At 43.4% G+C, this 13,467-nt stretch overlaps 1 protein-coding gene and 1 pseudogene across 1 annotated transcript in view; both read right to left on the reverse strand.

The window, feature by feature from the left end:
* Positions 1-13,467, reverse strand: part of MARCHF4 (membrane associated ring-CH-type finger 4) — a 94,413-nt gene that overhangs the window by 34,842 nt on the left and 46,104 nt on the right. The window lies entirely within an intron of this gene.
* LOC116280751 (U6 spliceosomal RNA) lies at positions 9,136-9,249 on the reverse strand (annotated as a pseudogene).

Consider the following 13,467-nt stretch of genomic DNA (forward strand, 5'->3'; position numbering starts at 1 on the left):
TCAGTCCCTGCTGCTCTTGGCCTGTATTCAAGGTCTTGTCCTTTCTTCACATTCTCATGTGAAGCAACTGTCAGTAGTACCGTGACTGTGGTAACCTGAGAAAGAAGGCTCAGGAATTCAGGCAGTCTGTTCCTCTCTACCCTTTTTTTCCACGTCGAGAAGGAGCAGGAGGTGGCTTCAGGATTGGGGCTAAGTTAAGTTCGGAATCTGCAGCATTGCAACTGAGGTGATCTTGGGGGAAGAGTCTCAGCCATGAAAGAGAACCAAGGGGCACCTAGCCAGCTGGAGGCTGCGGCATCTTAGCCTGGGTGCTCTGGGGGGTTTCCTTCTCGGGGAACTGGTGGGATAGAGATGACTCGGAGTATTCAGGCGTCTTAGCATAGCCCAGTCTCTGAGATGGCAAACTACAAGGCTAAGACACCTGGGTCCAAAGGGTCCCACACCTAAGGCCCTGCACCTGGATAGTTGCCTACCACTTCTCTTTGAGATTCCTACATATGGGAACGCCACATTGGTCCCGGTAACACCCTTGTGTGACTTGGCAGATTTGTTGTTAAAAACGTATCATCATCTAACCTGTTTTTTCCCTGCCACAATTTCAGCCCTTTTCCTATCTTTTCATGATAGATGGACAATGCACAGGCTCTAAGATCAAACAACTTCTGATTCTGCCATTTACTAGCCCTATCAGTTAGTTCAAGCTGCTAACTATGCTCCTGAACGTGTACCCCAAAATTAGTGGCTTAAAATATAACCATTTATTATTTTTCACAAATCTATATAAGTTGGCTGATTGGTTCTGCTGATCTTGGCTGGGCTCATTCATGCATCTGTGAGTTGGCTAGATTCTGGCTGATCTAGGATGGGATGGTCCACCTCTGCTCGTAGGTCTCTTATCACCCAGTAGGACCCCCAGGCTTCTTCACATGATGCAGGAAGAGTTCCCACCAAGAGAGGGCAAACCTTGATGCACAAGCACTTTTTAAGCCTCTGCTTACATCAAATTTACTAATGCCCCATTAGCCAAAGCAAGTCATGTGTGTCTCCCAGAGTCAGTGTGAGCAGGCATTACCAAAAGGAAGTGGCTACAGGGAAGCATAAAGATCTAGGATCATTAGTACAATCAGTTTATTACATTAGCTCTGTGACCTTCGACAATTTTTTAACCTCTCTGAGCCTTAGTTCCATCACCTGTAAAAATGCAGTGTTTATAGGATTCTATGCTATAATAGATGTAAAATGTGTAGCACATAGTAAACTTTCCATGTGTATTAATTTCCTTCTCCTTTTCTTTTCCACCACTCTGGGCTTCCTCTTTTTCCTTAAATGCATTATTCCTATGCATTACCTTCCACTTTCAAAGCTTCAACATAGTAACGCTAAACCTTATACCTGCAGCTTCTGTTGAATCCCCAGCTCCTAGCCTGTGCCTAACAGAGTAGGCTCTCAATTTATTCCAAAGATTTGGAATTTGGATACCAAAGGAATCAAGGAGTCTTCCCCTCCCTTTATTCCTGGAACTATACAGTTAAGAGATGATCTCTGGCTTTCTGATCTGGTTCCACTACCAAAAGTGAAAGAGAAAGGGTTAACATGTTTGCATTAACTGATGACTCTGAATAGAGGCAATAGGATGGGGAACCTCCATTTCCTAATTTAAAGGGGCTTTAGGGGCAGAATAAGTATCCTGGCCTCCCCTTAGCTAATCAGGCTCCAGAAGAGACAGTAATTGCAGCCAGTCCGTCCTGCTGGGGAGACCCAAGGCTGCCAGCTCCCTTGCTGGGAATAGAATAGAATTTTAATTGGCTGTGAAAGCATCATGGCAGGAGGTGCACAAAAAAGTTGGTCCTCTCCCCCAAAGCAGGTGAGAGAAGCAAGGGAAAGGCCCTCGGGAGGATTTTGGCAGCGACGACCCACTCCATTCAGGGGCCATCCCGGCCGCAACACCACTGCTCCAGTTCCAGGGCTGAACTCCAGCCAGGATCAAGGACTCTCTCACACAGTGCACTTGGGGTGGTCAGCCCAGCAGCGCCAAGGCTGCAGACCTTCTCACCTCTGTGCTTCCCTTGACTTTCATGAGACAAGCCCTACATAGTTACTGTCACTTGTATAACCAAGAAAACCAATGTTACCCACCTCAGAGGGCTCTAATACAAGCTTACCGCCCTGCTGATCCAGTGTGTGTGTGTCCATTTGTCCATTTGTGTGGTTTGAAGCAGTGCCACAGCGTACCTGTACTGTTGTTTCAGAGCAAAGCTAATATGTTTTCACTCAAATAAATTAATGTGATAATGTTTGGGGAAGACATGTGCTGGTGACAACATGTGTGCTTTCTGCCCTGGCAAGTCCTAGAACACACATAAGGGATGACAGGTGTAGGTCAGTGGATGTGACTACGAGAAACAAAACAGTGTGAGTTTGTTAGTGTAAATGTACAATGGTGTGTGGTGTGGGCTTTGGAGACTGCTGGACAAGTTATTTAACCTCCCTGTACCCTTAGTTTCTTCATCAATAAAATGAGGGCAGTAGTAGTTCTTATCTAACAGGGCTATTGGAAAAAATGATTCGATGTAAAGAGCTTAGAATAATGCAGAGGCTCAATAAATGTGTTTTCATGACTACTTTTAGTGGAGAGGGTGGAGCTGGTCATTGACCTACCCATTCTCTGTCGCCCTAGTGATATAATGAACTTGTTGATGAAAAGCAAAACAGAAAAAACAAAAAATACACAAGCAAAATCAATGCTTTCAGAAAATTATTTTGTGAGATAAAAGCTTGGTAGAAATTCAGAATTTTCAAAGAAACTGTACTACATGAATGCTTCAAAATGTAAAGCAATAAAGCATCATTTATAACTACTAAACAGTTTTATTGTGCATTTTGATTTTTATTATCAAATTTCTATTGAAAGTTTATTACAAATTCATTTATGGGAGGGGAGATGCATTGAAGGTGACTATTGAAAGTGGAATTTTATAATTTATAAAGTTACGAAGGCAAGCTTCTAATTTTTACTCCCCCCAACACACACGTTATTTCTACTCTCACTGCTCCCTCCCCCTAATCATACCTACTATCTCTTCATTGGGGAATAAGACATCTTTCTCGTTTAAACTCAGAACACAGGAATGAAAATAATCAGAATTAAAGAAGTGACCAATGCACAGAATCCTCTCTGAAGTAGTGAGAGCTTCATGTTCATAAGAAGCAGACTGAAGTCCTTGACCTTTGGGAAAAAGAGCCTGAAGAACATGGCATTGATCCATGATTTTAGACGATAGAACAAACTACTGGCAATAGCCCTTTCCCCCTCGAAACCTGGCCCCCAGATCACTGCTGGGTGTCCAGGCTCCAATGGCTAGTCAGTCTCACCTTGGACCGCTGATGTTTGGGAAATTAGTAGGACAGCCACTTAAAGAAGTAAGTGTTCGCACGAATCAACTCACCCTTCAAGGGACGATTTTTCTCACTTTTCTTGCATCTGCCATAGATTGGCAGGGTCCGTGGAGACAGAACCTGTTCTGTCTCCACTGTCCAAGGCAAGGTGGGGACAATAGTGGGGAACAGGGAGAGCAAAATTCTCCTTACATTTAGTCGCCCCTTTCCCTGAACCCTCATCTGACAGAAGAGATAAGTTACTCCTGACATGTACATTATGTAAGGTAAGTATCATTTATTTTTGTTTCTATTCTGTTGTCTTTGTCTTTATTTTTTAAATCCCCACCAGCCAAGTCTGTCTTAGACTCTAGAATAGTGTGTAAATCACTCACAGACTCCATGGAAACCATTCAACTCAGCAAGCAAGAATGCCATGTGTGCCACGTCTAATTCACCAAGCTCTCAGTGACAGGGTTCTCACTATCTCACCCATGATGGCTACCCACTGCGTTTTGAATAGCTCCAATCAATGAGTGCTTGCTGGAGGAATGATAAACAGTAAACTGCAAGTTGCAAGAGGGCAGCGCTGTGTGCAAGCCATGATAAAGAGGCATTACGAAGGACTGGAAGGTGATCAAGCTGTCTGGCCATGTGCCATCTGTACTAGTAAGAATAGTATGCATGTGGAGCCAGAAGAGAAGATAGGCAGATGTAAGTTCAAGATTGTACACTATGTGCTTGTCTGAATGTTCACGTGGTCATGGTGCCTTTTCCGTCACCTCTGCAATGATTTCCCCCATCACCGGTCCGCTTCCCTCTTCTGGAGTAAAGCCCTATCCCTGTTCACCACGAGCATCACCTTTCTTGCCTTGGCTCTAACTCTCAGACAAAAATGCCAGAGGGACAAAGAATGGAGGAGAGGCAGAGAAGGAGAGAGGAATGTAAACTGAAATAACCCAACTAGGGAGCTTAGGGGGGGCTACAAGACTCACCAAGGAATGGGTGAGCAGGCTTTTTATGGCCCCAGCCAAACCAGCAAACATCCACATATAAAGACTCAGACTCAATGGGAAAGAGCTCTATTCCCTGAATATTTGGCTTACCACCTCTCAACCCAGAGTTATCATAGACTTACGTGGAAACTAAGCAACTTGTGCTGGGGGCTTTCCTAGATGATCCAATCACGTGGAAGGAATCAGGAGCTGGACATTGCCGACCATCTCCCTAAACTCATCCCTTTTCCTTTTGCCCAAGTCCTTCAGAGGCATGACACAGTGTAAATTCTCCAGGATAAAGAGGCAGAGGGACCACGCGCATCTTATCCCAGCATCCTCTGTATCTAAGTACTCTCCTTTCTTATCAGGACATCCCAACACATCTACCGAACTGCATCCCACTCTCCTTTCACCTAAACATTATGATCACGGTAAAGGTTGTTTTGATTTCACCATTTGGACTCCAAGGACATTTTGATTCTGTATTCATAAATGCAAAGTTTTAATAGGAGATATACATGCATTGCTAAATTCTTTGAAAATGTATTTTCCAAAGAAACCTCCATTAAGCCAATTTAATTTTTGATCAATCTTTTTTAATATAGAGCAGTTAAACTGTTTCATTTTTTTCTATTTTTCATTTAATGTTATTGAAATTTTTCATTGGGATAAATCATCTTGTAAGTAAAATATGTGTTAACCATTTGATTAGTTGATCTGTTTTTGGTCCATATTAAAATTCACTAATTATAGCTTCTGTCGTTGAAAATTTTATTCTGTGGCCTTTATAATCCTTCCAAATTTTATTTTTTTCTGGATCAAAGTTTGTAGATCTGAATTTTGTTAAGAAGCTGTGAATGTTCTGCCAGGTTTTAATAAATGATAAATTATACAGAAGCCAGTTTTTCAGCCGTTCTCCATTTTCTTGTAGTGAGTGTTCCTAAATACCATGAGTGAAGCTGTCCTGACACACATGAGCAAGAGTACTTTATTAACTGCCTAGTGCACATGGGCATCAAATAAACACAATCTCCTTTAAGCTTTCAACAGTGCTGAGAGGTGAGTATTATTATCCCCTTTTACAGATGAGCAAACAGAGGCTAAGAGTAGTGAGGCCATTTGCCCAGCGTCATGCAGATACAGCCACTATGTGATGCACCTGGGAATTGAACATTAAGCTTTGAATGTTAAGAGCTTTTAATTTTTTCTTCCTACTATACCACAGTGTCTCTCTCTCTCTCTTTTGGGGGGTTGGGTGGGTAATTCGATTTATTTATTTATTTTAATGGAGGTGCTGGGGATTGAACCCAGGACCTCATGCATGCTAAGCATGCACTCTACCGCTGAGCTATGCCCTCTCCTCTGTCTTCATAATGACATGATGTCCGCCAGCTGCACACATACCTCATGACGCCTTTTGGGTTGTTCTTACCTACTTCCTGTTCTCTCTCTGTCTCTGTCTCTCTTACTGTCTCTGTCATATACACACCCCTTGTGCTGCTGACAAAGCACCCAAACTGCCATCTGACTCCAGGCCTCCCCCCCCCCCGCTTTTGGGTAGGTGGGGGCCACAGCCGTCCCAGGGGACCCCCTGGGAGGAATGCCTATTGGCAGCACCTGAGGTGGATTCACAGAGGGTCACTTCAATGTGTGCATGCAGGTTCCCGCTGGAAACCTGAGTGAGGTGGCCACGTGGGGTGTGCATGTGTGTGTGTGTGTGTGTGTGTGTGTGTGTGCACGTGCTGCTCACAGTGACTCACAGGAGCCTGACCACCGGGCTGGAGGGATACATCAGCATACTGTTTCTTCAGGAAGAGCGAGACTTTTCAGTGGAGCACATCGAGCTGGTTTCCTTTTTTACAACAAATTACAGGGGGATGGGAAGGAAAGGAAATGGAGGGAGAAAGGGAGGGCGAGGGGCTTCTATTTTTAAACCTTTATCAGGCATTAGTTCTGTGGAAGTTTCTGTGAGGAAAGAAGGGAAGAGAAGATGGGAGGAAGCAAGGGATAGCTGGCAGGAAGGGCAAGGGCTAGGGCAGTGGTTTTTAAACCTGTTTTTTTTTAGGGAGCTGGAACCTTTTCTTCAAATGTATCCTACGAGGAATGCCAATATTTAAACCAAATAAAAGGGAAGCTGTGTTAATTGACATGAGTGGGAGTTTCCAGGTCCTCACAGTGCACAGGGGCTGCTGTGACAGCTCTACGGAAAGCAGGTTTAGACCATTTGTTGAGCAGAGTATCGGAAGAGAACCACACTTCCATGTATTCATTCATTCATTCATTCATTCATGAAATACTGGTTGATGCATTTTATGTGCCATGTGCCGTACAAGATGCGTGGGGACATGGTGGCAAATAAAACAGACACTGGTCCCTGTTTATGGTCTAGCAGGAGAGACAAACCTCTGTGAAAAAATCAGATAAACAAACGTAAAAGTGCTGCTTTGACAAGATCTGAAAAAAGAGGACACGGTGACCTGCCCTGAGGGCACCATACATGGGCTGAGGGCTGAAAGACAGGCACTAACTAGATGCCGAGGGGAGAGCAAATCCAGGGTCCTGTGGCAGGAGAGAGCGCGGCAAGAATGCTCGATGTCAGTTCCTGCCTTGTACCCCACCCCAGCGCTTAGTGGCATAAGCCACCACCGTTTTTACTAATCTCACCATTTTCTGGGTCAGAAATAAGGACAGTGCTTGACTGGGCACTTCTTCTCCATGTGGCATCAACCAAGGCCACTCGGTGGTATTCAACTGACAGATGGGCTAGTCTGGAGGGTCCAGGATGGCTTCACTCACATGTCTGGGGCCACGTGAGGCTGACTGGGGGCTGGACTCAGCAGAGACTGTGAGCCTGCACGTGGCCACTCCAGCATGGTGGTGTCCGAGTGGTTGGAATTCTCACATGGTGGCTCAAGGCTCCCAGAGGGTGTTCCAAGAGACAGGAATTAGAAACTGCTAGTTTCGTAAGGTCTGGACCAGAAAACCAGCCCAGCATCACTTCTACTGCATTCTGTTGGCCAAAGTGGTCACAAAGCCCTCCTAGATTCAAGAGGAGGGAACATGGACTCCACCTCTTAACGAGAGTGTTCAAGAATTTGTGGTCACCTTTAATCCACCGAGGCAAACTTGAGGGATTGGAAGAAAGCCAGTGTGGTTGCAGTGCAGAGTGAGGGGGGACAGTGAGGGAGGAAGGAGGAGGCCGTGTGGGGGAGAATTTCATTATCCAGGCAGGGCTGCAGCACGTCTCTGTGCAGGTTGTGCACTGTCCAGCTCCAGAGGGTGCCATTCCCATTGTCTGCAACATGAGCAGGGGATTTGGGATTATGCAATCACAACCTACATGGCCACACCGACCCCAGGACCCATGTGAGACCAAAGATTTTGCTGATTGACACTCAGAGCTTTTCTGTCTCACGGAGATGACATACAGGTGGCCTGCAACTTAAATAGGAGTTGGTTTAAAGTTTGGGTCTCTACAAGTTGAAAGTTGCTACAGACTGAACGCTTGTGTCTCCCCTAGTCACATGTTGAAATCCTGATCACATGTTCCTAATCATATAATCATATCCTTATCTTCATATGTTGAAATCCTGCTATTAGGAGGTGATTGGGTCAGGAGGGTGGGACCCCTCATGAATGGGATTAGTGCTGTTAGAAAAGAGACCCCAGAGCACTCCCTTGCCCCTTCCACCATGCAGGGACACAGCAAGTAGTCAGTCATCTGTGAATCAGGAAGCAGGTTGTCACTAGACGCTAAATCTGCTAGTACCTTGATCTTGGACTTCCCGGCCTCCAGGACTGTAAGAGAAATAAACATCTGCTGTTTATAAGTCACTCTGTCTCTGATATTCTGTTATGGTATCCCAGATGGACTAAGACAGAAGCTTTACCTAGACATACTATCAAAGGTCACATCTGTTTTTAAAAGCAAGCATCCCCCTCTCCATGCCCCCTAGGTACTCTAGGCAAAGGGCTTGGCTTGTCTGAACCAACCTGTCTGGCCAACGGCAAGAGCATGTTGCTCTGCCTACTCTGCTGTACCCCTCAGGTGCCAAGGTCTTCCTGGTTTGTCCCAATTTGTTAACTGAACCAGTCCTCTCACACCCTTTCATGATTCTGCCCTGACTCTGCCCCTAACCAGGTTCTGCCTGCCAGCCTTCCTCTGCAGGCTCAGAGGAGGAATGCTTCCTGACAGACTCCATTCTCCCCTGACTTCAGCCTGGCTCAGCTTCTACCTGGTGTCCTCCTGGCCAAGCAGCTGGTTTGCCCACACCTCATGCCAGCCCTTGATGGGGACCTGGCAGAACACAATTACCAATGGGTTTGAGTTGTTTCATGCAAATTTGAACATTTTCATTGCTGTAGAATGTTGCAGTGCATGACTGTATCATCATGCACCATTCACTCTACTGTGGATGAAGACTTGGATTGTTTCTAGTTGAGGGTTGCTATGAACAACTCACATACATGTCTCAGTAAGAAGTATGGCCACTTGAGGAAGAGAGACCAAAGGCAGCAATGTCTTCCTCACTGGCCTAATGGAAGTTCTAGACCCCCAGCTGCCATCCTCTCAGCGCATCTGACCCTTCTCCTTCAGAAGTCCCTCCCACATGTAGTACTTCCCAGAGCTCCAGGCTTGATCAGAGTCAGAAGATCGTTTTCCAAATATGGCTCAAACTATTTCTCTCTCTTTTTTTGTTTACTAAAGTATAGTCAGCTTACAAAAATGTTGTGTCAATTTCTGGCATACAGCATAATGTTTAAAAATATAGAATGCCTCACAAATCTCACAAATTTGCATGTCGTCCTTGTGCAGGGGCCATGCTGAGCATCTCTGCACTGCTCCCATGTCAGTATGTGTGCTGCCAAAATGCACACTATGGCTTAAGCTCTTGATGGTTAACTGCAGTTCTGGACCTTGCAAGTCTGGAGTTTTAGACTGACAAAAAAATGGGGATCACAAGCTCTCAAAAGAGGCTCCACTAGGATTTCTCCTTTTCTCCACCCTAGGAGTTTATCCATAACAAGTATGTCTGGCCCTAGTTGCTATGCCATGTCTTCTAACTACCCTAGTCTTGACTTCTCTGGACTTTAAGCACTGGCATACCTGCTCTATTTTGGCAGATCCTATTGTGCTGATCTAGTCCTGAATATGCCCAGTGGGAGAGAAGTCCACTTTTATTTCATAGACCAAGTGTTGGCCTCTTGTCTCAGCCAGCATGACCCCAGCATATTTTTCTATAATGAATGCCATGTGATCCCAGGCAGGTCACCCAACCCCTCTGAACCTCTCGGTTTCCTTGTCTGAAAATTGCAGCTAGTAACTAACCCCTGTCCAGCTTGAACAGTTGTTGAGAACCCAGTTCTTGGAGCTAGACTCCCTGGGTTCAAATCCAAGCCCTGCCACTTACTAGCAGACAAGGTGGAGCAACAGCAGCATTCAGCCTCCAGCTCAGGGTGTGAAGCATGAAGATGCAGGGTGCAGGTGACACTTAGGCTGGGAGGCTCCTGGTGGTAACTGCACTGTCTGACATCACGGGTGCCTTCATTATGTGATCTGTCAGTGTCTGTCTCTGAGTGCGAGGCATTTAGCACTCTTTCCAGAGAAGGATGTTTATAAGCAACTAATGATGATTAATAATGAACTGAGTAAACCATCATTGGGGCCTATAGATATTACAACTCCTCAGCAGAAATGAACCAGGAATAAGAAGGAGAAAATAAGTGACAGCCTGGCTGTGTGAGCAGATACCACTGGGGAAACTGAGGCAACTCTGAGCAGGCTATAACCATCATAGCCTCTGGGGCCTATCTTCAGAGCCTGGCGTCTCTGCAGGGATGACCCAAGGCCCTCGGGTCCTCCTTCTCCACCCAAACTTCATTCAGAGTAATTCTATTTTCATCTGCTTTATATATTGGGGGTCCATGGAATTCATTTGAAAATAAAGTTCTGCTGATAAAAAATGTTAAACACAAGAATTAGATTTTTTTTAGATGTTAACTTAATTTTATTCTTCCACTTTGGTTTCTTCTGTTACATAAGAGGGTAATTTAAAAGTATGCAAACACAGAAAACAATAATGATGCTTCCTTATGTTTTCATGTTGCTTATCAATTTGCACTGTGTCGTTGATCATGTCTCATATTTGATTCTCACAATAGCTCAGTAAGCTATTCAGAGGAAGACTTAGTCCTCATCTGCAGGTGAGGAAAATGGGGTTAGGGGCTCTGAAAGTTTCCCAGGGAAATGAAAACCTCTTTGGGAAAAGTGCTATCAGGTTCTGGCTGGTGATGTCAGTGATGGTGCTAATCACAGAGCTGACAGTTTTTAGGTGTTGATTTTGGTCAGTTCTTATGCTGGAACTTTAGCTATTCACTCTTTTGTTTCTCACAAAGACCCTATGAGGCATGTAATATTATCAGTAATTTGAGATTCTGCGTCATTGAGTAACTTGCTAAAGGTCACACAGCTAAGAGTGTATGCATTGAACTTGGATCTGATCATGAGAAAATGATTAAACAAATCCAAATTAAGGGACAGTCTACAAGTAAACACCTGTCCTGGTCTCCTCACTCTTCAAAAATGTCAATATTCTGAATGATAGACAGGTAGGGGAGCTGGATAGAAAAAAAATCAGTTTATGGGGACAATCAGGGATATTTGAATATAAATTGTATAGCTTTTAGCATTGTGTCATTTCTAATCTCCCAGGTGTGATCATTGTATTGTTCTTATATAGGAAAATATGTTTGTCCTTAGGTTCGTAAAGAAATATTTAGGGGGATCATGAAGTGTGCAAGTTACTCTCAAATGGTTTAGAGAAAAATTTTTGATAGTTAGCTAGCTGGCTAGACCGTTGTATAGACAGATGTATATAAAATATGTACGTATGTATACATATGAATGTATGTATATAAGTAAATGTATACTAGATATATATATATAGTGTATATATATGTGTCTCTCTCCATCTATGACACATATATCTAAATATATATCTATATATATCTCTATCTGCCTGTCTACCTATCTATCTATTTATCTAGAAATAGAGAAAACACACAATGTGTCAAAATGGTGAATCTGGGTAAAGAATTTATGAGTTTTCGTGTTACTATCCTTTCAAATTTTGTATACGTTTGAACGCTTTTAAAGTCAAAGTTGGGGGAAAAAATTTTTAGGAAAAAAAATTCAGGCCCATGGAGCTCCTACCCTGGACTCCAGATCTTGCGCCTTAGAACAACCATGGAAACTGGTTTCCTGAGGGCCAACGACTGGCCCCCTCCTTGTAAGCTCGGTAAACAGACCGGACAGGGGAGCCCTCCGGTGTACCTGGTCCTGCCTAAGGCGTGGCTTGTGAGCCAGGGCCACCCTTTGTTGCCTGAAACTGCATTCTACTTTCCCACTAAGCACTGTGCTTCCCACTCTTTGTCCCTGACAGTCCCCAGAAAGGAATCTTGCAGGTTGACAAAGGAGCCCAGACTATGACGTCTGCAGGCTGCCCAGACAGTTATATATCATTCATAGCTCATTAACCCGAGCTAAAAAAGGAAAGCTCTCAGCACAGTCAGCTGCTAATCCTCAGGGCACCACTTCTGATTTGGTCTAGATTATACAACCTGCTTTGCCACTCCCTGTCTCCTGTTCCCAGCTTCTCTGACTACTTTCTCGGAGAAGGATGTGGACATGCAAACCTGTCATGATTGCTCTTCATGTTTGCTCCTTGTGAATGGCAGAGGCAAAGTATTTGGAGAGGAAAGGGGATAGTAATCATGGTCAAAATGCAGCCTCGAGACTATTGTAGACTTCCATTTCCTGTCTTCCCGTCTGTCCTCCTCCTGTCCCTCATAAGCATAAAAAATGAAGGGTTGATTCTAATGGCAACATATCTTTACAAAGCATCTGGTTCTGAAGATCCCATGCACTTTACAGATGGTTTCTGGAAAACCTAATTAAGCCTCACAGTGTGTCTGTGAAAGAAGAGGTTTTGATCTAAATCTACCCTGAAGAAGGCACAGAAGTATGTAAATGATAGTAGAAGGAATTCAAACCAGAAGAGAGGTAGAATTACCAAATGGTATGGACATAAAATAGGTTTCTATGGCAGCTGATACATTCCTTTTTCCAAAATATTTTTAAAATAGGAGAGAATTGGACATAGGACACTTTCCTTTACATACTCTGCTCAACCCAGAAGGGCCACGTAAGGCTTACTTTCCTCTACCACACCTGAGTTTAGGGGTGTACATATAACCAGTCTAATTAGTCAATGGACTACCCTGGGCACAGTGATTGGTTCAGGAATAGGTCACATGACTCAAACCATCTAAGGTGGTCTTCCTAAGATCCTAATCCTTTTCCTTTAAAAATATAAATATAATTTAAAAATAAAATTTGAAATCAAACTCTGGATACTTACTAGATTCAGGTATATATCCTATGTCATTGATTAATCTTCACAAATATTATTAGTAATGATTCCATAATAATCCATATTGTGGCTGAACCTCAAATTTTTTCATGTCCTAATTGTCAAACACTAAGTTTTATTTTAATAAACAACCACATGAGTTTTTAGTGGAAATTTCCAGAAGTAAGATTAGGGGCCAGTGGAATATGGACATTTGTAAGAGTCTTCCTTCTTTCTGGCAAATCCCATTCCAGAAACATCATCTCCATTTATTTTCCCATCCATAGTGTGTAAGCACTTATCTTACTGCATTCTGCTCAGCATTACATATTATAATTTCCTACACTGCAATGAATTTTTAGGGGCAAATGGTATCTAATTGTGGTTAAAAGTTGTATCCTTTGATTACTGGTAAAGTTGACTTTTTTAGGTTTAACAAAATAATTTTTAAATGGAGTGAAATTGGTTCCTCTTTTGTGACTTTCCCATGGTTTTTAGAGGTAAGTGGTATCTAATTGCTCTTTTAAGTTGCATTCCCTCAATTATTAGTAAGGTTGAAATTTTCGGCTCATTAAAACGGTTTTAAAGTAGTAAAATCAATTCCTTTGTGACTTCTTCAATTATTTTATGTCTAGTGTATCATGTTTATGCATTTGGAAAAACTGACTAATATCAAATGTTAA

Source organism: Vicugna pacos, chromosome 5 (assembly GCF_048564905.1).
Source record: "Vicugna pacos chromosome 5, VicPac4, whole genome shotgun sequence".
Taxonomy (NCBI): Eukaryota; Metazoa; Chordata; class Mammalia; order Artiodactyla; family Camelidae; genus Vicugna; species Vicugna pacos.